Genomic DNA, 27,464 nt, shown 5'->3' with positions numbered 1-27,464 from the left:
GAGATTATAATTAGAATTTCATTACATTCTAATTATAGACTTTAGTGTATATCTATTTAGGAAAAAAAATAACATACTTTATTGAGTTCTGTTCTCCATAAAGACAGCACACATTTTTCTTCATTTACTCTGGCTACCCCATAGTATGTATTAAAAGGCATGGTCCAAGTTGTTTATTATACTGATCCATTGAGGGCACAAAGCTCCTTTCAAACAACTTAAAAATCCTATGATTAAGTTCAGTAAACTATAAATCAAGGACTGAGTCCTTCCCTCTAGAAGTTAATCTTTAAAAGAGAGGAATGTGCATATTCACAGACAGGATTCAGACTGTCTTGCTCTACCATTCACCTGCCGAGACACCAGAGAGAGCATTCTGGTCATTCTTGCCAGTTTTACCTCGAAGGAGCCCAAATGGTGCTCCTGGAGAATTTCATGCTAGCTACCGTCTTTCTCCGGTTCACGATGGGAAATAGCCTGTCAGTTGCGATGTCTCAATTGAGCTCCGTGATGACTGGGGAGGTGTGATGCTTTCACGGTAAGTGGAGTTAGTCCGGTGTCAAAGGCATGATCATCTTGTGATTCTAAGTGAACGTACTCAGGTGCTCTCTCAATTTCTGATGTATTGTCAGTTCAGATTTCACTGAAAATGCGTTTCAATTGGAACCTTTCCAACTACTTCTTAAATATTCTCCCAATTTTATAAATTGAACATATACTATCAGATGACAGATTTCCTTTACAGTATTCCAAGTAAGTTCAGTTTTATTATTTTTTTTTTTTTGGCCTTCTATTTAGCTCTTTACCCAGCTATTCTAAAATATTTCAAATGCTCTCCAGAATGTCTGTGTCTGTGAGCTTCTTTAAGCTCAGAGGGAGATCTAGTAATTGCAAAGACCAAGAAAGAAATATCAAATGTTCTCTCTACTTTGAATCACTTTAGTGTTAAGGGTAGAGGAATTACCTGTCAAGTAACTTTAAATTAAATTGATTGGGGAAAAAACCAGCAATGACTTTCATTTTCTCCTTGTGATGAATATGTCCATGTTGTCCTCCTAAAAATTTTCTTGTATTTTCTCCTTATCTGGCCTATTACGATTAATGAAAGTATATTTTTACCTTCTTTGCCAATTCATCCCTTTTTATGCACTATTTTAATATACAGTGCTATATTAAACATAATTATACATGTATTACTTTAATCATTTACAAATTATTTTGGATACTCTTGTGTGGCATTTGAACAATTAAGTTTTATGCTTAGTTTTACTGGAAATTGATAATAGTATAAACAAGAATTGCAAATTATGTCAATATTAATTTTATTGCCCTAAAGAGACTTCTTTCTGAATTGGCATGCTCTTTCCTAATAAAGAAATGTAGTGTAAGTATTGTAAATATATTTTCAATACTTGTAAATATATCTTATTGGTAACTCTAATTATATGATAATTTTTGGTGGAAATCCTCTGGAAAAGCAATGAAAATAGAGTAGCAGGGAACAGACTGTAAACTTGAAAATCAGTTTTAAAGGCTGCTATGGTATCCACACAATTCTGACAGGCAAAATACCTTTGCTAATGTGCTGATGATGCTGTTCAGCCGTTGGCATCCCTCAGTGCACATGTGTGGACACAGATCTCCTGTCACTGGAAGCAGACAGAATAGCAGGGCTTTCACCTGCTGCGCCTATCTGTCGGTACTTGGCTTTTGGGCTGCCAGGCTGCTCCAAAGGTTTGTGAGGGCCCAGATATTATATATTCTTTTCAAGCTGTGATTGGGATGGCCTCTTTTGTTGGTTCGGTTTTTTTTTTTTTTTTTCCTAACAGCAACTGCTGCTATGTGGATGTGAGATAAAAGAGGCAGCTATTTCAGTGTTCTTATAAACCAGGAAGATTTGCCCCGTACCGCAGGATAGCACACCTCCCTCGTTCACTGCGCCGTCAGTCCCCCAGCCTGCCCCTCCACACCCATTTTATAGTGAAAATTAAATAAAGAAGTGTAATGGTTTCAGCAAATTTCTTTAGGCAAGCATCAATTACTTAAAGCAAAGTATATCTACGACGGTACAAATGAAACAGAGGTCTATGAAGAATAGGGAAAGGTGAACTTCAAACTGAAACCTAGTGAGTAAGAAAGAAAAGATTTAAGATCCTTAAAGGAACTGCCTCTGCAAAGTCAGCAGCAGGGTGTTGGAGACAGAGGATTGAGATAAGGAAGGAAAAAGAGAAAAGTGTATCTCCTTTATGGCTTTTGCAGTGGATTGAGTAAATAAGCCAAGTGATGATAGCAGATACAAAATCTGCAGCAGCAACGGGTGCCTCTGCTGACCGCATGTGAATGTGGACTCTTCAGCTGAATGAGGAAATAGCAGGAGCTCTCTAGAAAGGACTCAGGACAAAAATAGAAAGAGTGTTCATTATGAATAACACACACTGCCTGAAAGAAGAAGAAACCTTTCAGGAGAGACTGCGAATTCCCTGGACCCTGGTTACTGTAGCCAACATAAAGAAGAGAGGAAAACTGAACGAGGACTTCTTTCCATTTGAATGAAGAATGAGGATAAAAAAATACAGTTTGGCTTAATTGAGCTTCTTTGCTTTTTACAGGATGTTTATAATTCATCAAACCCAAGAGTACATTGTGAACAGCACTGCACTTTTATCTTCAACTTATGATGCCGTGTTTATTTTCATTTGTGAACGTCCCTGCATGTTAGTGCAGATTAGTCAGCGCCACTGGAGGCCTGGCAAGCGTTTGACAGAGGATTATGGAAGCATTGAGCTGTTAACGATCTTAGTTTTCTTATAGTCCACTCCATTTACTTGATGGATGGAAATAGAGTCCAATAGGAATTAGCTGATTTTCACAAATTCACTCTAAAGGGTAAATGAGCTGAAATTTATAGCGCTACTGATTCCAAAACATTGTGTTTCCCATACTGTTCCCATATGCATGTCTCATAATTAACATTGAATTCTGATGTTTTAGGGACACTGTTTTCAAATTAACTGCCTTTTATTTGGATTTCCAGACATAAATTTTAAACGTATTTTTAGTCCCTACTCTCTCACGATTCTCGAGTCTAGGAGCAGTACCTGAAAAGTGTGGTTTACTGGGCACCTGGCTGGAGTCGCAGTTATACCACTGGGACACTCCACTCCTGAGCTGTTCCCGTCCAGGAAATCAGTTGCTTCCTCTAATATTTTGAACTTTCTTGACTGTTTTTTGGAAGTCAAGCACCCTTTTGGAATAAGAGAAACAAGTTATCTGAGTTGAAGATCTTGTGGCTGACAAAATGAACATGGTATGGGGCAAGATTGGTTTGAGGTAAACACGTGTGTGGTTCAAAGCATGGAAAGCTACCCGGTTTCTTTCAAGCAAATGGATATACCTTCCCTCTATACACAATTAGCAAATGCAAACCACCGTATTTGGATAAGTAGCAAGGATTTCTAGGAGAAGAAAGTATAAATATGAATATTAACATTAGAAACAGATTCAGGGTAATTTTTACTCTCTGTTCTGGGACTTGAATTTCTTTCCTTAGTGAGAAATAAAGATTTATTTGACCAGCCCTGTCCTGAGCAAGTACTTATACTTTGCCTAAAATCTTCCCTAGATAGACCTTTAACTACTCGCAGAATTTTAATGGTAGAGCTAAAGTAGCATTTCTATAAACAGGATTCCATTATTTAAATTTGTTTTTTAACAGAGAAAAGTCTAAGTATGTTACAGTTCACAAAGTACCTGTGTCTGTTCACTTCATTTAGTGAATATAGACATAGCCATGGTCTGTATTCTAGAGAAGTTACATGAGATGTGTTTGCCATACTTCTGTTACACAGCCAAGTAATCAAGACTAGGATACGTTTACGGCTGGATCCGCACTAGGCAGCGTTACAAAGTCCAGAAAGTGGGTGTTACAGTTTTCTATCCTCCATCTTCTCCCACCTGTTCATTGCCCTCTCCAGGATCAACATTTCAGCAAACAAAGGTAACGTTTCCAAACAATTTACCATATCTCAGACCTTTTCAAGTTTTTATCATCAATAACTTTTATCTTCGTTATGCCTTCCAAATTTTAGAACTAGAGAGCACTTTAGTAAGAACCTGCTTTATAGTCTTATACTTCACACACTGAAGGAATAGAGAAGCAAAGAAGTAAAGTGACTCAATTAAGGGAGTACAAAAGGCAGTGGCAGAGCAGGGCCTGGAAGCCCAGGTTGCGTCGTGACTAGTCCATTCTAGGTGTTCAGGAATCTTCTCAGTAAAACGATCTTTACCAGAAAGTCACTGATGATGTTGGTAATTCCAGACAGGGCAACATGTGGGGCTGATCGTTCGGAACAAGAAACTTTCTTAAGTGACCACCATCAGACAATAGAGCTAGCTGCCTTTTTTCCTTAGTAATGATCACTGATTTTACATTGATTTAGGAGAAAACTGTGAAATGCATACGGTATTATATCTGTGTTTGACACATATAAGATTTTTAGTTGCCATATATAACCTACATTGTATCAAGTAAAAATGAAATGCTGAATTTAGAGGTATCTATTAAAATTACCATGATGATCAGGTTCCAGTTTTTATTTTCCCAAATATTTTATATTGATTATTTTCTGATTCAATACATACAAAATTATTGACAAACAGGAATTTTTAATGTTGTGATCAGACCCAAAAAAATGCAGACAACCTGAACTAAATCATACTTAAATCTTCCTAATTTTCATTGCTATTGCTACTGCAATAACAAGAACTTTATTTTTATTTTTGAAAGAAATTTTCAGAGTGGTGAATAATGTTTTTTTCCTAATTTGTATAAATCTTTTTTGAAAGATATGCAATTGTCAATATTGAAAAACTATTTCAAAAATCAGTATACTGATATCTGATTTTTCTAAAGTTCTAGTCTCCTTTTTTGAGAGAAATCTATTGGTTTAGCAAAATCAGTTGATAGAATATTAGTCATATACAAATTAAATTGTTAGTCATGCTTGCAGTAAATATGTCTTTGGCATTCTTTGACTATTTTGTCTACTTCATTAACCACTCTTCTGTGATTACTTCTATTTTCTTAGCATTGTATGCCATTTTGTTTCAACAGAATTCTACTACAGTTTGAGCAAAACATTTTCAGTATTTTAGCATTTAGTGTCTACGTTGTTGATAAATTTAAGAAATACACCAGTATAGAGAGATAGGTTACTGATAAGCTTTTCACTTAAATTTAAACCCTGTATTTGACAGTGGAACTACTCAGCTCTAACGGCAAATCTTTATTTTGCAAGATTTTAACTTAAGAATAAAAAGTATAACAGGAGAGTGAAGACAAGGTGAAAAATAGGTATAATTCTGTGTTGAATATTAGCATACCTCTGGCAAACAGTACAGTCAAGAATGGAGGTGTGGAGATGAGCATGCCCGACGGAAGCCTGAAGAAGTCACTGTTAATATCGATTGCACTTCTTCAGGCTGCATACGTTTCGCCCGTCAGCAGGTGCCAAGTGCAGAAATTTACTTAGTCAGAAAGCCTTTCTTAAAATAACACTCTTATTTGTGCATTATGTGAATACACATATACATACATACATGTAAAAGTATGGGCACATATTTATAGAATCATACAAATATTTATACATACACACAGAGAGTAAAAACACTGGAACAACATCATGTGCCCTAAGAATAAAATGGAAGTTGAAAGTGTGCCTCCCTATTGTTCCCACAACCCACAGCCCACCACCCAGGAAAATGAGCATGCCCCGTGGATACTTCCAGAATGTGTATATTTATCTGTGGATGCAAACGTGCCAGTTAGAAACTAAGTTATAGTAAAACTGATCTGATCTGAGCTCAACAGCTGTCCAAAACAGTTTCTTTACCTTTCTCGCTTCACTCAAGAAAGGAAGTATATCGAACAGTTGAAGTGGGATTGCCCTAGGCTTGAAGAATAGAATTTTTGAACCAACTTCTCAGTGTCCTGGGGGATCGAGTCATGTCCCCATGATCCCACCTGCTTCTGGCCTAGAGAAAGGGGTTGTGATGGGACCATCTGACAAGCTGACATCGGTCTCCAGGGCCCTGGAGTGTGGCTTGAACTGACATCCCGCTTAGGCGCGAGACACTGACAGGTCAGGAGACTGTGGCTGTAAGTTTTTCTATTCGGAAAGGTAAAGGTGCTGGCCTGGTTGGCTTGCCCTGCTTGGGCAAGGAATAGGAGGTGTGTTCTCCAGACCACGCACGAGCTCTCTGCAAGAGAACGCTGTCGTCAAACTGCCTCCGATCCTGCCCAAGAAGGCTACGCAGAGGACAAAAGGCTGTTGGCAGAGAGAAGATGGAGCTGTCTGCACAATGCCTGTGTCCTGAAAGATACAGTCACAGATGTCCGTAAACACCAGCAACGGGATGTAGTGACGTGCGTGCAGACGCTGGGGTGCGAGGACCCTGCGACCATGAGAGGTGTGATTTTCAAGAAAGCCAAAGAGAAAATCTCAGCTTTAAAACCTGTCACGTGCAGAAATAGCAATGCTAGCCCCCTAAAATACCATCGAGGAATACCTTTCCTACTACTCCATAGCACACGTTAGGGATGTCAGTAAATGCTGTGTGATTCATGGTTATGTTCTGGACAATTCTTGATGGACTCTGTGCCATGGACATCCAATATCATCTCTTTGTTCAGACATGTACAGCATTTATTTGGAAGCCCTAGAGAAATCATCACATTGCATGTTTTCCTGACATAGAAATTCTTACCTGCTTTCCTTACCTTGAACCTCTTCAATTCCTGCCCTTCAGGGAAGGAATTGAAGCGCTGGTGTTTACACGCTGAAGTGGCTCATTCATCTGTCCAGGATATATTAAGATATTCCAGGCAATTTCTTAGGCATTGGTATGGAAAGTCCCATGTCCTCCTAATGCCGTATGGTAGGATCTAACTTGTCTTGTTGACCCTCTCTCTCTCTGTTCTGCCATCTCCAGCTATTCCAGATAGCTCTTGGCACTCAGAATTCTCTGCGTTAGTAACCAATATTGTCAATGCTGTCTTAGCCCTCAAAACTCAAAGGCACCCTTTCAAGCTCTCACTACTTCCTGTCCCTGTGGGACTAGAGTAAGTCTCAACTGGAGTTGAGAATCAAACCAATTTCCAGCTAAGATACGAATGTTCAGTCTCCCTCAATTACAAGTATTCTAATTTCTATGGATTCTTTCTTCTCTTAAAATACTCCTACTTTTTCTTGAAAGGAAATCAGTATGATGATTCTAAAAGAGATAGGATGAGATGAAGCAAAATATTCAGGCCAATAATTCAGGTCAAAATTTTCTCTTGAATTTCCAATATCTTCATAAAGACTAGAAAGTGGTGATGGGTTGAAGAATCTGAATTCTCTGCACCTCCCCACCCCCATCTCTTGGAAGGGATAACTGGCGGCTTTTTGGGCTTTCTCCTTAGAACATGGGTGAGTTGTTGGACCCGTTGTTTTTAAGACTATGGGTGGATTACTAGAATACCAGGGCAAGTGCCGTTCCATATCTTTTTACATTTTTATAGTCATTAATAGTCAAATATGAAATTAGACATTTGTTACCCCTAGAAAGATAGCGTTCGTTGATAAGGATTTAATAATCAAATATACCTATCATTGTTTCAGTCCCAAGAACGCAGCAGGTATCAAGAGGACAAATGCCTTTTCCCGGGGCTGCAGTCACCGATCCATTTATTTACTACAGTGCGTAGGCAGTGAGTGAGAAATTACATCAAACAGCATGGCCATTGTAGCTACACAGTGAGGGAAAGTACACAGGGGGATATGAGACAGACAGTGGTAGGGTAGTCTTGGAAGACGGTATCTGACCGAGACCCAAAGGACAAGAAGGGACATCGAGGGACGGCCTTAAGGCAGAATGAGTTGGGAGCTCGAGAGCGTGGCTAAGGAGAGGGAGCACTGGCTTCCAGGAGAGAGTTAAAGAGCACACGGTCTCCTGAAGGAGTCTACAGAAGAGGTGACACAGTGGTGTGACTGAGGCGTAAGTCAGGGTAGACCCTGTATTCTAATGTAGCTAAAAACATGGTCAGTACCACCTAGTGGAATAAACCTGGAAGACCACAGGTAGTTTCTCCAAAGGCTTCTAATATGTAGCCAAGGAAGTACCTTAGTCCAATAAGATTTAGTCCCAACGCAGTGCCATAAGGAAGGTTGTCTCCAAGTTTGGAGATATCACTAAGCCTTTGTGCTTAGTAAAATACCATACTGAAGGGAAGAAACTGCACACAGTGTCTGAATGTCATGAGGATAATCAGGGAGATGGCAATGCAGTTCCACATGCAAGTGCAGGTCCACCTTCGCCAGGCTGTGGTGAAACATTTACTGAAAAATGAGGCAAACTGTATTATGAACATATTGGCGTAATCACGAAGGGACTGTAAGGGGCCAATATAATACCGTAGGTGACCTCATATCGTCAGTTACTTACATGCATAGTATTGTGGGATAGTGAGTACACCAAGGAGTACTTACTCTGCATAGGTATTGTCCTGAGTGTTTAATATGTATTCGCACATTTCATTTTAAAAATGGCCCAGCGGATTACTGAGAGTCCTAACCTTGCCTACATTACCATAGCAAACAGAGCGGGTCCTGGAACCCAGTCTAGTGTCAGGATCAATGGTCTTAACCATGATATTGAACTGCCCCCACACAGGGTGTCGGAAGCCTGAGTCTGCACCAAACCTTGTGCATCTACCTCACACTGGTGTATAGATCTCTTCATCATGCTTTAAATAATGAACTAGTAATGCTCCGGTCAGGGACGTGCAAATGACATTATGAATGAGATAAGGCACCCTCATTTGAAGACTGTATTACATTTAAAAGATCAAAATGCAGGATACATTTTGAAATTTGTATGTAATCATAAAACAGATCATAGAATATATTTCTTACAGTTCTTGAAGCTGCTATATTTGGTCTTGACTCTGAATTCATGGGCTGTTCCCTTGGCTTGAAGCCTCCGGCTCACATGTTCCACCGTCCGCTCAGCACAGGCTGGCCGGCGGCGGCGGCGAGGGGCGGGCGGAATGGGCGGGGCGCGGCTCTTCAGTTCCCAGCACAGAGCTCACTGCTTTCAGGAGGACTTTTCTAGGTCCTAAAGCCTTGGCTGGGTGTCCTGCTCATGTGCTCTGGAGAATTGTGTTCATTCATGTAATTTTAGAGAAAAGTGTATCTATTTTTAATAGAATATTCCTAAACTTATAAAACTTACTGTTTTTGGATGGTAGTACAGGCTAAGTGTATATATATATTAATACATACACAAACACACACATATATATATATACTGCATTTATAAACTGATTAACAATGACAAACTTTTTAAAGTCATTGATATTAGAGTTTTAGCTCTGACTTATCTAAGTTATAATGGATAACAACAATTTCCCATAAAATGTACCTTACTATCACTATGTGAAAAAGGAAACTTACTTATAAAGCCTACTTTTTCTTAACTTTAACATGTATTGGATCAGAATAGTTTGAAAGAACCATGGGAATGATGATGTTGGCACTTCAATTCTATGTGGAGTAAAAAGATCATTAAGTATGAAAATGTAAAAGAAAAAAAAACTATTTTGTCTTGGAAGTTTTGGCATGCGATGTTGTTTAGGTGGATCGGCCATCCCATTATTTCTTCCTTGAGACTTCTGTGCTAACCTGAGTCCTGAAATACAAGAAACGAGAATTCTCCATCGATTTGATATTTTTGTGGGTAACTGTTCCACATCATTTACATGCTTTTCTTCATTGTTTTCTCTGGGCGTATTTGATCTGCCTTCATTCTGTGCCTTAAGATTTCATTTAAAAAATGGTTTTAAGATGACAGTGGCTATTTTATTATACCCTGCGACTTTCTTTCTTTTATAAAATAAAGAGGTACATATTAGGAATTTTTGGCTTAGTTTAGTTTACATTTTTTTCTGGTTTCATATAGTTTGTGTTCATCAGATCGTCTTGTGACCATGTAAACACTGGGCAGAGTATTCCTTAGTTTGTTACAGGAACAAGTAGCACAGGCTGGAAGCTAAACTGGGGAACATGATGCACCCTCTATACAGAATGAAAGTAGGAAACTCAGCCAAATTAGCATGCATGGAATGTAGAAAATTACTGTTTGAACATTTATCTGAGGAATAATATAACTGTTCTCAGGAATACCTGTGTTGGATGATTTATAGTTTTCTACTTTCTTTTGATCTTTGTAATTATATTTTCAATTTAAGAATAATTTATTTATACATACACAGAACAATTTTATTAGAGATGTACAATTGCATTGTTAAATTAACAATTTACACACACCAGCTCCCTGTTTTAAATGTGTAGCCTTGATGACTGTAAATGTTTTGTTCATAATTATTGCCCTCATAACTCATACAGCCTGAAAGCGTAATGAGCCTGTGGGAATCATGGCACCGAATATTACCTTTTCTGCAGCATCACCAAATTAAATCTCCAATAGGCCGTATTATTATATGACAAGAAAACTCTACTTGGAAACTAAAAATTTTGCAACATTATATACCTGGCTTGGTTTATGGCATTTCAAGCACAGCAATCAGGCATTTAATGTTTAATGCTCTAACTCAGGCAGTTGTCCTCATTAGAATTAGTGGGCATGGAAATATAAAAATCACTAAGATCAAGCAATTTCCAATTATTAAACTTCTTTGCATGAAGACTAACTGCTGGAGAGAACAATACATTGCCGTAACTCTCTTGTATGAGACTTTCCATGTCACTAAATTCACTAGAGTTGGGATTTTGGAGCTGAAAAGTTCGCACGCGCAGATGCTTACCCTGCAGGAACATTCTGGAGACGCTATGGGAAAGTAGGGCTGTCTCACCGCAGAGGAAACCCACGCAGCGACGCAGTGTTTGCCTTGATGTCTCCTGCGCCGGCATTCGCCGTCTGGGGGCCCAGAGCAGACGCGGACGTGGCCCCAGCACCCCGCGCTGTCGTCGTGCGGCTGCTGCACCCCCGACAGAGCTCCGTGCCCCCCCAGGTCTGGGCTCTGCCTTGGGCCCAGTGAGCTCCTCCAAAACGAGAAGCTGCTGGTTTGTGCACACTTCTCCCTCGGGAGAGTTCAGGCTCCCTCAAGGGACAGTGCTGACCTGGTCCCCTCAGGGCAATGTGAGGGGAAGAACAACGGGGCACAGCTGCACCAGGCCCCATCCCACCGCCACTCCCTGTCAATCAAACCCATGCGTGACCCTGTGGTCACCAGGACGACACGTCTTTGAGACCCACCCAGGAACTCGTACAAATGAAGGAAGTGAGTATGGGAATAAATCCATTTAAAACAGAAAGTCGAATCGTTTTAAAAAGTTAAAGAAAGGGAGTATTGGAAACCAAATGGGCTAAAACGATCTTTCGGATTTCTAAATTTACATTAAAATGCTAAAATTCTGGGATTTATAATGACTCAGACGAGGCGTTCTTGTACAAGAAATAAACACTCAGAAAGAGACTGGTATCTTCCCCCCCGAATCAAGCAAAGTCCTGGCAGAAAACAGAATCTGACAAAGATTACTCTAGAGACTTAAGGGATGATAGCCTCTATGTAATCAATACATATGGGACAAAAGTGGTAATGAATTCTTGGAATTTTTCCTGGCGTTTAAAGCAAAGGAGACTGCTAGGGACATGTGGCAATGATGGCAGACGGCCCTGCCTAATTTAAACCTTGCGTCTGGTATGAAGGGACAACTGCATTGAGTGTTTCATGAAATCATGTTGAAACGTTTCCGGCATAAAAACAAACAAAAATGTAAAAACAGTATGTGGTCAGAGAAATGAAAGAGCTACAGTGCTTTGGAGACCCGGGAGGTAAGTAAACAGAGAAGGTATAGAAGGCATTAGTGTGGAGGAAGGGCCTTTGGTCTGTACCTTGAAACAAGAGTAGGAATTTAACTTAAAGAGATAAATGTAAGTAATGGTAAGGTGGTTTGGAAATACTGGAGACATATGGGAACAGTTAGCAAACTGGAGTCTTTGATGTAGTTATTTAGAACTGCTGACCCAGAAGACAACTGCCTAATTAATTAAATTAATTCTAGCCAGAACACTTTCTGATATATCTTGATTGTTGAGTGAAGAAGAGAACTATATATTTATTAATATTCATAATAAGTTTATATATGTGCATTACTTTCATAGAGACCACAAAGTATTTCGTGACCGCAAGTGGTATAAATGAACCTCAACACTGCCTGACATTAAATGTCAAATGTATTCATTTATCAGAAACTTCTTTTTTTTATTATTCTTTAGAATAGTTTACAAAAACTTTCAGAAAATGAGCTAATCTCTAAATGATTCTAGCAGAACTTCAGCTGCATCAGTAAATCTTCTCCTCATACCAGTGTTACATGATGAACAAATATTTTATTGCTTCTTTCTAATTGCACCGTCCCCCCAATTAAACAATTACAGTTTAACTACAAAACTGAAGATTTTCTTCCTGTTTGCCAAGGAACTTACTAAATACTCTGCTTTCTGAAGATACCTCAGCCCAACTGGCCATCCCGAAGGACAGAGCTTCTTTTAAACACAGATACATCACTGCCAGGGAAGAGGATCATGAAACCCAAACGCATGAACACTTCATCTGTGAAGTACAACGTCTCATGTCTTTCTCTCTGTGAAAGACCAAGGAGCTTTTAAATTTCCTAAACAACTACGTGGTCTGAACTACCAGAAAGTGACAAATGCTGGACGCGGGAGGCACGGCCTCCCATAGGAAATGCATTTTCAGTTTGCTTTATGCTCAGATCACTTTTAGGGCCACATTTTGCTCTGGGACATTTTTTTTTTTTTTTTTGAGACAGAGTCTCACTCTGTTGCCTGGGCTAGAGTGCCATGACGTCATCCTAGCTCACAGCAACCTCAAACTCCTGGGCTCAAGCGATCCTCCTGCCTCAGCCTCCCAGGTAACTGGGACTACAGGCACGCACCACCATGCTCAGCTAATTTTTTCTATTTTTAGTTGTTTGGCCAATTTCTTTTTATTTTTAGTAGAGACTGAGTTTTGCTCTTGCTCAGGCTGGTCTCGAATTCCTGAGCTCAAACGATCCGCCCGCCTTGGCCTCCCAGAGTGCTAGGATTACAGGCGTGAGCCACCGCGCCCAGCCTGCTCTGGGACATTTAATTCTCATTGAATTCAAAGTCTGATGCCTGCTGTGAGGTAAATGTGACTATAATTTTTAGAAAGTTTTATTTCTTAATTTCTAAAATAGCTAGGGAACTCAGGGATGATCTGCTGTATAGACTAAAATGGTGACATAAAGTCCAAGGACACGTTTTCTATACTTCAGGCTCTGATTCATTTTAGCTTGTATTTGCAAAATAGGAAACAGGTGATTATCTGGACAGATTCAAGCTTCCAAATTTTGTTGGATCTTTCCAGTAAAGAGAAGTCAATAGTTTTATTTTCTAAAAGAGATAATTACCCTCATTATGTATCTGTCATGTGTAGAAAAGACAGTAGTCAGCTGATAAACTTCTCCGTATAATTTCACAAACTCCCAAGTGCCACAGGTTCTGTCTGGGCGTGAGGCGGCGGGGCAGACAGGCAGAACGGGGTACGGTGCGATCCGGCAGGCTTCAGGGAGCCGTGATAAATGAATCCATTAACACGTAATGTTCCCACTTACTCTAGAATTATCTTCAGACTGAAATATAGACTAAAATTATCCCTATTAATCCTCCAAGAAGCAGCTTGTAAAATAATAATATTCACCATAACATTAATTACTAGAAATATCAATTACAAAGATACATATCTATTCAAATGTGGGGGGCAGATTTACTAAACAGAGATGGCATTTATTGTAAATGCTCAACATTCAGGCTCTCTCCTTCAAAACTAAGACCGAACTCTGTATCTTTTTCTTCCTTTTTGTCGAGAGATTGGTACAGTAATAACACAACTGAAACCTTTACTTACCATGTATTTCCTACCAGATGGGCCAACTCTCCGTGTGGCAAATTGATTGAAACTCGAATTGCTTGAGATCCTCTGTTTTTATTGCCCATAGAGCGAATTCGTGAAGTGAGGCCACCTGGATATCAAACGTCACTGCTCCCGCGTGTGACCGTGGGCCGGTTACTGACTTCTCTGTCTGTAGCTAGCGCGTATGTGACAGTGACGTAACGAAGCATCCACCCCCAGGTGTTGCTGCAAGTGCCAAACGGAGGGACGTACGTAAAGAGCTTAGAACAAAGCCTGGTCTATAACAAGTATACAATAAAAGTTTCATTTCATTTTTATAAATCATAAAGGTTTTAATACGCATATAGTTAGTCTTTTTTGCAGTTCTCCCACAGACAGGTGGTCATTTCTGTGTGCAGACACGCAGTGTCCTATGCTGGTTGCTGCTGTGTCTGCTGACCCTGGTCAAGGTAATAACTTGCAGGCACCCGGAGACTGAGGCAGGGAAGACCCCACAGGGCTCCGCGAATCCTCACGGCTGCTGTAAATGAACACTGGAATTTCACCTTCCAGCCCGGCGCTCAGACTCATAGGACAGACTTGCTCCCTCTTCCATGGGCGCATTCCGGGTTTCTTTATGGTGACTATATTCTTCACGGGTGAGAATTGCCTAGAATTGTCCGCATGGGGACGCTTAGCGAAGCTGTGATGAAGTCTCCAGCTACATGGCCTGGTTTCTAGAGCCTTGAGCTTTGCACCGCCTAGAAGTAGAGCTGCCAGAGACGGTTTTGCTTCCCGTGTCCCTTGCAAAGCTGCAAACTGCCCTCTTTTTTGTTACTTTCGAAAAGTAATGAAATCTCCTGGAGGATGCACTGGAGAAACTGCTCTAAGAACACTTCGTTGACAGATACGTTAAACTACACAGGGATGCAAAGTTACAGTGTCGAGTTTGCCCTCAGCCCTGCCCTTGTGGAAAACAGGGATGGGTGAGAACTCCGCCCCATCGTGTTGTACGCCCCACACAGCTCGACTGCAAAGAACCCCCCTTGCCCATGTAACCTGACAAAGTTCACGGACACCCTCTTGTTTGCTGACGGCGAGGCCGGGCACACACCCTCCAAATTCTCCTCCTCCACCTCTTACGTGACTAGGGGAACTGTTCCTACCGACTGACAGATCCGGACACAACACCTGCCGACTTGACTTGACTGAACTGTATCCAAGCTTCCTTCCTCCCCCAGACCCCTGAACGAGACTCACTCTGCCAAGCCAGCATTCCGGGCGGTGCGGAATAGCCCTTCCACAGCGACCCTCCCTGCGGGGGACATTTCCTGTTCAGACGTCAGAGCCTCTGCCCTCCCCTCACACTCAACGCACACCCGCTTCCGCCAGCCCTGTCTCCTCCTGCCTGGGAAAGAAAACTCCCACCTGCCGACCTTGGTGGACGCGAAGTTCTTAATAGTCGAGGAGCCTTCCCATCTCACCAGTCCCTGCCTCTGTGGCGAGTGTCCTCTCCCCCTATCGCAGTCATCCCTTTGACAAGTGTCTCCTTACCTGAGTCACGTTTGCTTTCATGTGACCCAGGGTCCCTGACCAAAAACAGAGATTAAGCTCCTAATGAGTTTTCCCGCATCTAAGATGTGAAGTAGCCTCTTCTAGTCTCAGTGTTCTCGCAGCACGAAAACCATAGAATACGTATCTGTAAGTCACACTAATTCTCAGGATTCTCAAAGAAGAGGGCAGAAGCCTAGTTTTGCAATCCTAAGGCACCCACCTCCAGCTAATAAAAAAGATTATTAAGGCCTAGGAAGCAGAGAGTAAAAGTTGACAGCCATTTTTTTTTCTTTCTTGGTGAAAATCATTGGTGTTCTGTGAGTTTCACTCCCTGCTCTCTAATATACATGCGCGTGCACGCACACAACATCCAATCTGGGAAGTGGGAATTAATAGGAGTATTTGATAATACTGGCGTGTGAGACTTACCATAGGGACACATACTTGTCTGAGTCCCACCTGAGTAACACAAAGGTAGGAAGCTGTATTGCTAACTGCTTGTACGGGGCTGGAATTAAGGTGCTTTCATTTGGGAAGTTGGTAATCCCGAAGTTTGTTAAAGCAAAAGATGGAGCTGTGTCTCCCACTGACCAGACATGCACCATGGGAAGGAAAGATGCCTGGAGTTGCCTCAGGATCCAGATCTGGTCAAGAAAAACTGTGGTTAAACAAAGCTCAACGAAGAGAAGCTGAGGGTAGCTCCTGAGGTCTAGAGGCAGAGCAGAGAAAGCCAAGATTCAGACAGTAACGCATACCCCATTAAACCAATCACTCTGACGTGTCCCAGCAGTTGAGGGCTCTGGAGAGATAACAGAGTTGCTCTCAAGAGAGTTTTCAAACATCTGTCTGTTTAGAAAACACGTCAGATGCTTGAAATAGTATCAGGCAAGTAAGAACCGCACAGCTCCAGTTTCTCACTTTTCTTTTTAATGAGGCACGGTCTCACTCTGTCACCCAGGCTGGAGTGCAGTGGCATCATCATAGCTCACTGCAGCCTCAAGTTCCTGGGCTCAAGCAAACCTCCTGCCTCAGCCCCCTGAGTAGCTGGGACTGTAGACACATGCTACCACCCCCGGCTAATTCTTCTACTTTTTTGTAGGGCTGGGATCTTGCTCGGGCTGATCTCAAATTCCTGGCCTCAAGCGATCCTTCCTCCTTGGCCTCCCAAAGCACTAGGATTACAGGCATGAGCCACCGCGCTCGGCCCGGCCCACATTTCCTCTTATACCTTTTTATTTTCCATACAACGTAACTGAAGAAAAAACTAGATGGGTAAAGGAAGTAAGGAAAAATTATTAGACAGTGCGATTATGTGAGGACTCTGGTGCATTCATCCAAATAGTTTATTCCTACTTTTTAGTCACGTTTGACTAGGCAATTTTGCAACTCAGTAGAGATATAAGTTAATATATTGTAAACTGGTAGTAATGCAAATAATTTTTGTCCATAGAATTACAAATTGTGTCTCATAGAATGTAATTGATACTAATATTAGACATTAACCAGTTTTCCATTGTTTTTTTTTTAATTTTTTTTATTTAAGCATATTATGGGGTACAAATGTTTAGGCTGTGTTTATTTCAACAATTCAATGAAAATGAATTATTTCTGTGATTACAGAGATATTTAGTATAGAAATCATTAAAATTTCAATCACATTGGGTGATTTCTAATTTTAAACACTGTAACTAGAATCCAACCTTATAGATTAGTTAAATTTGAGAATAATGTGTGTTTAATTTCATACAGATAGAGTATAACTTTACTCCAGAGACTTTTTGTTCATCTTTGTGCAGGTCACCTTCTGCTCAAAAAAAAAAAAAGAAAAGAAAAGAAAAATGACAGTCATCACTCCTCCTGACTGCAACTACTCTTTGTACACATCCAAAATGATGGGAACACGGGCCCTATAAGGACACTCAAATGCATATTATTTTCCAATAAATGCTGGGCTGAATGAAACTCCTCCTACACAGACATTCTTTGATAACCAGTATCTGAGAATCCAAATAATAACCTGAGAATCCAAACCCCACGCTCTCGTAAGAATTGACTCAGGCCATGGCCAACATGAAACATTTGATTACAAATTCATGGAGAGTAAAGAGAATAGGACTGAGAAGCCAATTTGTGTGTTGGACTGCCTTTCAATAAGACTTTTATTTTCTGAAACACATTAAGGCTTCATTTCTTACATTCCCAGATAATTTTTCCCTGCCTCTTAATGTTTCCGTGCCCAAAACTTAATTCTGCATTGCCCTACCCATAAGGAGCGCGTTATTGAAAGTGGCCTGCCATGTGCTTTTTTTTAGGAGAAGAATTTATTTTACTGTCACATTCAAGTATGATACCCTCTGGTATAAAAACAAAAATGGCAGGGCGCAGTGACCCATTCCTCTAATGCTAGCGCTTTGGGAGGTTGAGGTGGGAGAATCACTTGAGGCCAAGAGTTTGAGACCAGCCTGAGCTACATACTGAGGCCCCATCTCTAAAAAAAAAGAAAAAATTAGCCAAGCATGATGGTGCGCACCTGTAGTCCCAGCTACTCAGAGGCTGAGGCAGGAGGGTCACTTAAGCCCAGGAGTTTGAGGCTGCAGTGAGCTAGGCTGACACCACGGCACTGCAGCCTGGGTGACAGAGAAGGACCCTGTTTCAAAATAAAAAAAAGAATAAGGAAAAAATCTTTTAAAAAAAATCTTTAAAATGTAAGTAGAGACTTACTAGTGAACCTTATTTAAAACTTTGAATTAATAATCTAGTAGACAACATGCACAATCCAAACTGAGAGCACGTTACATACTCTGGTAGTGAAGTCTAGCTGGCGATGATACATTTCAGGAGGAACTCACATAGTTTTGCTAGTAAAAAAAAAAATAACAAAAATCCAAACTTAAAGTAATATAGTCAGACAAAAATAATCTAGTGTTTACATATAAAATGTTGACACTCTATGCAGAATGATATCCTATATAGCTGTAAGGAAGACAGCAAAAAGTAGTGAGAGAGAATATTTAAAAAATATTTTGCAACTGCAGACAAAAGATCAACAAAATAGGAAGACACAGCAAAAAGTAAATACACAGACTAATTTAGCATTTAGCGATAATCTGGTTCATTTATTTCATTAACAAATATCCGTTAACTTCCTTGGAGGCACTGGCGATGCAGCAGTGAACAGACCAGGTTGACAATCCAGGCCCCGGTCGAGTTGACATTATCTTTGTGGGAGATAGGCAAGAGACAGATGAAAAATAAAACATGTATTATACATCGTGTTAAATGAAATGGATAAACACTGCAATGGGGGCAAGGTCAGCAGCATGTTTGAAATAGAATCAGTGAGGGCAGCTCTTCGGAGGAAGAGACTGGTTTAGAGCTGAGAGTCGCGAGTCCTGTGATGTGTCAGAAGTACATTCCAGACAGCAGGGCTATTAGGTCAGAAGTTCCAGCACAGAGCTGCCTAAGGGCGTGCGACAGGGTCAGGGTGCAGTGGGAAGAGCTTGGGAGAGGATGGGATCAGCGCAGTAATGAGGAGCGGGACTGTTTAAGTCCCCGCCAGTCACTTTGAACAACTCCGCTCTTACCATGAGGCACACTGGACAGTTTTGTTGTTTAACACATTAGTGGTTGTATTTGTACATGCATTTTTTAAAAATGCTCTTAGCGTGGAATGTTTCCAGTACATAAAAACTAGGCTAAATGGCATAATTAACTGCCACGTACTCTTTGCCTAGCTATAACGATCAACTCAAGACCGTTCTTGCCTCATTTATATCCACATTCCATTTCTGCTGGTTATTTTGAAGCAAATCCCAGATGTGATATAATTCTATCCATAAACACTTAACATGCATCTCTAAAATATCAGGGCATGTTAACATCAGCACAAGATCATTATTGTAACTTTAAAATCTTTAAAAATAATTCCTTAATATCAAATATCTAGTAAGTATTAAAATGTTTTTTAGTATTGTTTGTTGGCTAAAGACTCAAACTATTTCATACTTTCACATGCTGCATTTGTTCACGTATCTCTTAGGTTTACACACACACACACACACCCACCCACCCGCACTTCGCTTCCTCTTCTCTCTTGCAATTTCATTGTTGACTGTGAATCCTGCCATTGCTGTGTGATGAGTGATAGGAGAAAATAAGAGTTTCAGTCTCTGTTCTCATGGATTCGTCCATCCTGTGTCAGGCCCCAGTGTATGCAAAAGCCAGACCAGTAAAAACAGTCAGGTTCCTAACTTTCTATTTCTGGATATGGAAGCAAAAGATTGAACAGCGTGAGTACTTTGTGATTAATGGCATCTAGCAAAGTGAGTGTCTTGTACAGTTAATTACCTGGAAACTCTTCAGACCTAGTGATAAGCTTAAAGAAATATTTAATTGAAGCCACAAAGCTATGTACCACAATACTCAAATTGTGACAGTGTTTTATTGCAATATAAATGAACAACAAAAATTGAATAGAAAAGCATGTTAATACTTTACTGTGTTTGTATCATCTCAGTGGTTTGGTGCAGAAAACCACAGCCCAGTCCAGAGACTCACCTTCCGTAGGTGCAGCTGACCCAGAGTTGAGGAGGAAGCAGAATCAAGCGTGTTAGCTGTTTATTTCCAAAGCCTTTGTAAAGTGGTTGTAATTTTTAAAACTTTGATGTTTAAAAAGAAATTAACTCTCAAATATCAGAAAATTATATTTCTCAATCATTACAGATCATTGAGTTTTTACAATACTGGTTTGCATTGTGTTTCCATTAGATGATTGTCTCTCAAAGACTGGTGACATGTAATTGGTTCAGGTTCAAAAAAAAATTCTGGAAAATTAGACATTCATGAGTAATGGAGAACTATTTAGGAAATATAAAATGACAGAAAAATAAATGCCAGTTATATCTGGCAATGTCACAGTTGCTAAGTAAAGATCTTCTTACAGATTTTAGTACCCTAGAAAGATAGAAAAATAGAACATTGTAAAATTTCACAAATACACATTTGAAGACCCTCCATATAAACATGGGAGAAAAAAGTCAACCTCATGAAGAGAGGAAAGAACACGGCGCCTTCCCCGCCTCGTGCCGCCGCCCCTGTGCGCACGTCTGACGTCCACCGTGGCGGGCCCCGCAGTCCCGTGAGCTCAGACTTGGGTGCTGGCGGGGCCGGCCCTCATTCCAGCCCCGTCGGAAGTGGGGAAGTTTGTTTCTCAGAGGTCCTAATGAAAAGGGGCCCCCCAGCCTAGAGCGTTAAATCTAAGGGTGCCCCTGCAAAGGCACTTCCTCCCTTCCTGTTTCTCTGCGTTGGCATCCCTGCTCCCCGGGTCCCCTTCCGAATAACCCCCTGCATCCATCCCTGTGCCTGGCCCTGCTTCCAAGGGACACACGCAGACATTGACTCAAGTAAAAAGCCCTCCAGAGTTCAGTTGAACAGAGGTGACATTAGGACACAATTGCTTAAAAATAAAAAACGTCAAAACAAAACTTCCATGATCCTGACACAAAGACAGAGGTCAGGCTGAGGAAGGGGTGACAGCCAACATCGGGCAGCCCAGTGTGAGAGAAAAAAAGGAAAATCAGAGAAGCTTTGGTTTTGGAAACAAATGCTTTAATATGCGTTTTACTCATGACTGAAGTGTATTTGGATCATTTATCAATCAAAAGTAAAGAACTGTCCCTTTTGGTTCGTGAATGCTTTCTTGTACTGATAATGAATTTCAGAAGCAAAACAATTAGCCAAATTATTGTTCACTTATTTTCAGAAACAGCAGCTCGATCCTAACATTCTACAAGTAATATTGTCATTTTTGTCAGAATTTTCAGATGAATATTCCCCAACCACTCTACACAACAGCTTGATTATAACAAGCTTATATTAGTAACAACAGCCAAAGGTTAGCCTCTCTCAAAACCTTTTCTGTTTGTTTAATAGTTGAAGTCAGGTAATTGGTAACTGTGCCTTTTGTACAGCTAAATCGGGTTAATCTGCCCGTGTGCCACCGCGATGGAACAGAAATCTCTGACTTCAATTATTTCCCTAAGCTTTTTATCAGGACCCAGTATTGTTCCTGGGAAACGGTTTGAACCGGGCTATTATTGTAGCAGATCTCTGTGAACGCGCCTTCGGGGGAGATTGCTGTCCTGTTTAGAGTCGACCCTGGAGCAGCACAGGTTTGAACTGCGCAGGTCCACTTACCGGCAAATTTTTTCAACCAAACTCATGAAAAATACAGTATTCCGGGACGTGAAACCCACATACGTGAAGGTCTGATCTTTCACATCCATGGGTTCTGCAGGATCAACCGAGGGACTTGATTTGGGTCCTGAAACCAATTCCCGGCAAATACCGAGGGACGACTGTATTCAGTCTCCACATTTGTATCAAGTGGTCTCCAGTCCGCAGACCCCTCAGGGAAGTCTTCCAATTGGATGCACAGAATACCTAGACTTCATGACTCCGGGTGCTAAACAACAACTTGCAGTTCAAACTATTATCCAGGTGTAGCTTTGAGCGTTACTGCGTATTTACCATATCCGAGACCGACGCAACCCTGTCTTTCTTAGAGTGTCCATTCTGGTGGCAGGGATAACTATTAAACAATCATACAAATACACGATTATGAACTGAGATCTAAGTTTTCAAGGAAATACACAGTCCGAGAAAGACACACTGAGAAAGTTAATGTCTACTGTCTGGGAAGAAAGGAGGCCAAACAGAAAAGGCGCTGTTCGAGTGGGCTGTCAGGGGAAGCAGGTGGCAGTGGGGCGGGCGGGTGGCTGCAGAGCCCCCGTGCTTCCCAGGGCTGAGCGAGGCCCGCCTGGGTTGTGAGAAACCTTGGGAAGCATCTCCATTAATACGGTTGTTTCTAAAACTTGTGTTTTCTTGTGACTGCTTAGGAATTTTAATACTTTAGCTCTCTCCCCGAAACAATGTCTATCATTCTCTTTCCTTTTAACCGTTTGTAGACTTGTACTTTGAGTTAGTCTAAAAGAAGAAAACAAAACCTGTACTTTTAAACTTTTTCTAGGATAATAGGTAGGGGAACATTTTCTTGTGCCAAGAAGTAGATGAGAAATTCATTTTGTATAATGCTTTAGGAGAAGTTACATGTCACATCTTGATCTTAAGATGATTTACAGGAAATTTTAAATGGTTAAATTTCAGTGACATTTACTCAGCTGGGCTCTCTCATCTGCCCGAACAAAGGTGAATCATCCACTTCCGCCTTCTGATTGAATTAGATTTTGCGTATCAGAGTCAAGAGCTTCTTCTCAATGCTTTTTCCACACCTTTGACTTCAAGGTTCTATCCTTGGTCCTTTTCCCATGCTAGGATGCAGCCCCACACAGACCACTGTCTACCTGTCAACAACTCTCCGGGGCCTGTACCCACCAGCCCCAGACCTGGACCTTTGTCCGGTCAATGGTTTAAACGCACAGGTGCTCCAGGTCTGTATTCATCACAAGAAAAATTGTATCTGACTTTGATGAGTCAGAAAACATGAATCTTTACTTATCAAAGTCAAATTGACAGGAATATAATGTGACCTTGGGAGAGTCCTAGATTCTGTTTGGACAGCAGTTTCATGAACTATAAAATGACAGAGATTTTGTTTTATTCCATCAAGGTTTTGTTTTTCTTGTTGTGTTTTTTGTTTTTTAAATGAATAGTTACTATTATATATTTTCCTTGATTCCAATAGTTCAGAATTTCTTTCATATTCTGTATGTTACAAAAATCTCTGTGTGGAAAAGGGCTCAATAAAAGAAATCACCATTTTCTTAAGGAATTTTTTGTGCCTCTTTCATATTGAGGTTTTTTTTCTCCTTATCTTAGGAGACACTGGTTCTGGTTAATTGATTGCTCTTGAATTTGAAGACAAAGCCAAAAAAGAATAAAAGCTTCTGCCTTTAACCCGACTCTGTCATCAATTTCCATACTCTTTAGAAAAGACAGTGTTTGTCATTCAGTATCACGTAATTAAAATAGTTTCTTTTGCTTATCTTATATAGCCTGTAAGTTGTAACTCATTTTATTGTCTTTTGAGTTTATCCCTATGTAATTATATAATTTTTAATACTTCTTTTTACTGGATTGATTGTTTTTACATTGCTTAATTTATATTTACCTTTCTATGTTCTGCATAACTTAGGTTTAGCCGAACCACAATAATTCTAATAAAATAACTACTATTTTCATTTAAATTTCTTTGTCTTTAGAAGGCTTTTGCTTTTTTAAAACAGTATTTGCAATTTTGGAAATTTATTTCTGTGGAATTCATCCTATTTACACAGTTGAAAACCTTGCCCTTACGTATGTGGTAAGCTGATACACAGCTGGTTTGTCTCACTTGGCAAAATGAAGGGAAATTCTAGAGTCGTGTTATCACCATTGTCTTTGATCTAGATTCATGAGTGGCAGCATGGAGGAAGAGACGACACTGGGCTCATTCCTCAGTCAGACCCCTGACAGGTGAATGAGAGCTGGTGTTCAGTAGAAGGGAAAGGAAGCTTCAGTTCTTTCCCCATTAGCCAGGATTTCTGGAATAGCTGTTCATGTTGGGATTAGTTGAGAGGGACAGGAGTAGTGGGGGTTTATACAGGACAGATGTGAATACCTACTGCTGATTGGGAAGTCGTGGTAGAAAAAAATAAATTAATTAGCGCATTGAACAAATATTTATTGAGGTTATAATATGGACCAAACATCATGCGAGGCACTAGGGAGCTAGCAGTGATTGACAATGGATCTTGTCCCTAATTCATGGAGTTTTCATTAACGCGAGGGAGACATACTAACATTAATAAAACGATTACATTGTTGAATGTATGATCACAAATGGAGCTAGCTGAGCACTTTAGAGAATACGAGTACGGCCAGGGCAGGGGTGGTTACTCCGGGCCATGAGGCTGCAGGTGGGAACCAATGATGGTGACGGCAGAGCCAGCTGCAGGGAACCGAGCAGGAGGTGGCATTCTGGGCAGTGGGGACAGCCTGCAGAAAGGGCTCAGGACAGAGCGGGGGAACTGGAAGGTGGTTTGCCTGATGACGGTGTAGTGAGACAGAAAATATTTTTGCCGTTTATTCCAGGCCATTCCCTCTGTTACAGTCCCTGCTGTCCTTTTTCCTCGTGTGACAGGGCATCCTTTTGCGCACCATCTTTGTTCTCTTTCTCTCCTTCTGGGGGAAACGAGTATTGTCTCGTCAGACTGAGGATTTTCAGAGAAGAGCTGAGCAAGTTCAACTCATGCCCTTCTCCCTCCTGGTCCCCTTTTCCTCTACCCATTTTCTGCCTTTCAGGATATTCAAGTTTGCAGAGATTATGTGCTTTGGACTACTCTTGGTTGGGCAAGAAAACTTACTGATAAAGGCAGAATTTTTGGAAAAATTGATCTAAATTTGATGGATACGAGGCCAGAGCTATGCTATCTTTGTGTATAAATTTTTGGATATTTTAAAGTACGGAGCATTACAGGCTTATTCTTGACTGATAAATCCTTGGCCAGACTATACTCGTTCTAGTGTGTAAGAGCCAAGGCCACAACTGCAGGAGAACCCGGCTCTTCCATAGCCCTTGGAACTCTTCAGGCTGAGATTCAGCACAATATGAACTTGGGTGGAACAAATTTTGAATTTTAATTTCCTTGGATATTAACTCAAAAAAGCAGGAGACTTGTACCCATTGCAGACTTTCTGGGTCCAAAACCAATATTGCTCAGAGTTTCATGTTACATTCTTCTCCTCTTCAGATTGCTGACTATGAGATCGCCTCCTCTGGGGTAGAGCGTGAGGCTGCTGGTATTGGAGAAATATAATTAAAAACAGAATCTTCTCCCAATCAAAAGAATCTCTCCATGTAGCTATTGCAGAAAGATAAGTTTCATAATTGAATAAACATTAAACTAAAATGTGATGCCCATCACAGGCAATTTGCTGAGAGATTACAAAAACGGATAAATCTCATCCTTTCACATAGTTAAGCAGAATCAACTCATTACATACATGTTTTCAAAATAAACAACAGATCGTCCTCAAGTACAAGGACTTGGCAGTGCCATCTGTCACACGCACTTCATCCTCACTTCACCTAGTAGTTGGAATGACCATCCTAACTGGCTGTATCCAGAGGAAAATGAAACCTCTCATATCTTTAGAACAGGAGACGGTTCTACAACCTGGGGTCAAGCTCCCGGACACCAGCCTTCTACCCTTCCTCTGCAGCTGGAGGTAGGAGTGCAGCTTCCGTAATATTTACCCTTCAAAGACAAAGACAGAGGACCTTCCTGGGTCACAAGGCTAACAAAAAGCCTATCTAGTCTTTTAAAGGATCTATTAATATATACATACATACATTTTAAAGAGATGGAAAAGTCTTACAATTACTAAAGGTAAACACCATAAAGAAAAAGGAGGTGCGAGGGGAATCACCTGCCTTATTTTCAATAGGGAGAATTAAGTTTTTCTTTTTAATTTGTATTCATCCTTACACTAGCCCAGTAATTTTCTTCTGTATAATTTTTTTCAACTCTCAAACAATGATTCCTTTATAAAATTGCTATTATGTGGGGATAGTCCCAATCTCAAATCCTTTTGAGGCTACCTCGTTCCATAGATATTTATGTCAGGACTAGATTTTAAATCTTGTAAGACTTATGGTAATTCTGTCCCTGGAGTGAGTGGGTTAGAACAGCTCCTGTGTGGCAGAGGCGCTGGGAGGCCCAGCCAAACAGCAGAAGGCTCTAGCTGGTGTGCAGGACCAGCGCCGGGTCAGCATGGAGCGGTCGTGCCGATAAACCGTCCACCCCCTTCTGCTGAGGGGACGGCCTCACTCCCAGTTGGCAAGAGACTTAGTTTTTAAGATTAAAAATATAACAAGATGGGAACTATTAGGAGGAAATGCTTTGTCACCGTATCTGATATGTCCTTTCATGTCCACGTCTCTGGTGAATCCCCTCTCAGTGCTCCCCAGAGAGGAAGTAACTTGTTTAATCGCATAGTGTGGCAGAGCACTCATGATCCAGCTGCGTCCTCATTTGCACTCTGGGATAAAATGGCTCCCAGGGACTGTGTGCTGGGGTCGGTTCTCGGCCGCACGAGAAGCTACACTTGGTTACAAAGTGCCCACGCCCAACGCCACTGCAGGCTGATGGGGGCATCCAATCCTGGATTCACTGTTAGGAAACTCGTCCTTGCTGTATAAACTGCCACACTCAACCAAACTTGTGTTGTTAAAAACCCTGATATTTTTATCTCTATCTGCTAAACCACTATGTTTTTCGCATCAAAAAGGAGAAAAAAGTGAGACATCACACTCCTAAAGCACCCACGGAGAATAGTATCGTTAGGTACCACAATAGACATGATGTAATCTGAATCTCCTGCAAGTCAGTTAAGCAGTTATTGGTCTCTGTTTTGTAAAGGAGAAAAGAAAGTTTCAAACAGCATAAGGAATTTATCTAAGGTTTTGTATCTGATAAGTGCTTTTCCAACTCCAAAGACCATAATCTTTTCAATGTCGTTGTTATTTGAATCATCTTTCCAGGAACGTTTCATTCATTCTTTCCTATTATCTTCCCAACAGCTGGACTTCTCTATTCCTCTCTTTTGAAACTGTGTAGTTCTTGGCTTCCTTTGAAGTACTATCTACAGCATTATGACTTTTCCTTAATTAACTCGTTCACTTGTGAGATCCTGTAAACCACTGCCTCCTTGCAACCCCACAAGCAGTCAGCTATAGTAACCTGTGTGATACTACGCACGGTGGGTAGAGGAAGCACGTTCATAAGACCAGATTGTCCAAAAGCAAGACTCAGCTGGGCAACCTGCACAAAGCCTGACCGTTAGACCAGGGGTTGGTGATTATCACATTGTTTGAAGTAAAACCTCCCACAGAATGATCTACCATCAGCAG

Source organism: Propithecus coquereli, unplaced genomic scaffold, assembly GCF_000956105.1.
Source record: "Propithecus coquereli isolate 6110/MARCELLA unplaced genomic scaffold, Pcoq_1.0 Scaffold53, whole genome shotgun sequence".
In the NCBI taxonomy this organism is placed as follows: domain Eukaryota; kingdom Metazoa; phylum Chordata; class Mammalia; order Primates; family Indriidae; genus Propithecus; species Propithecus coquereli.
Note: the sequence above shows the minus strand (reverse complement) of the source record.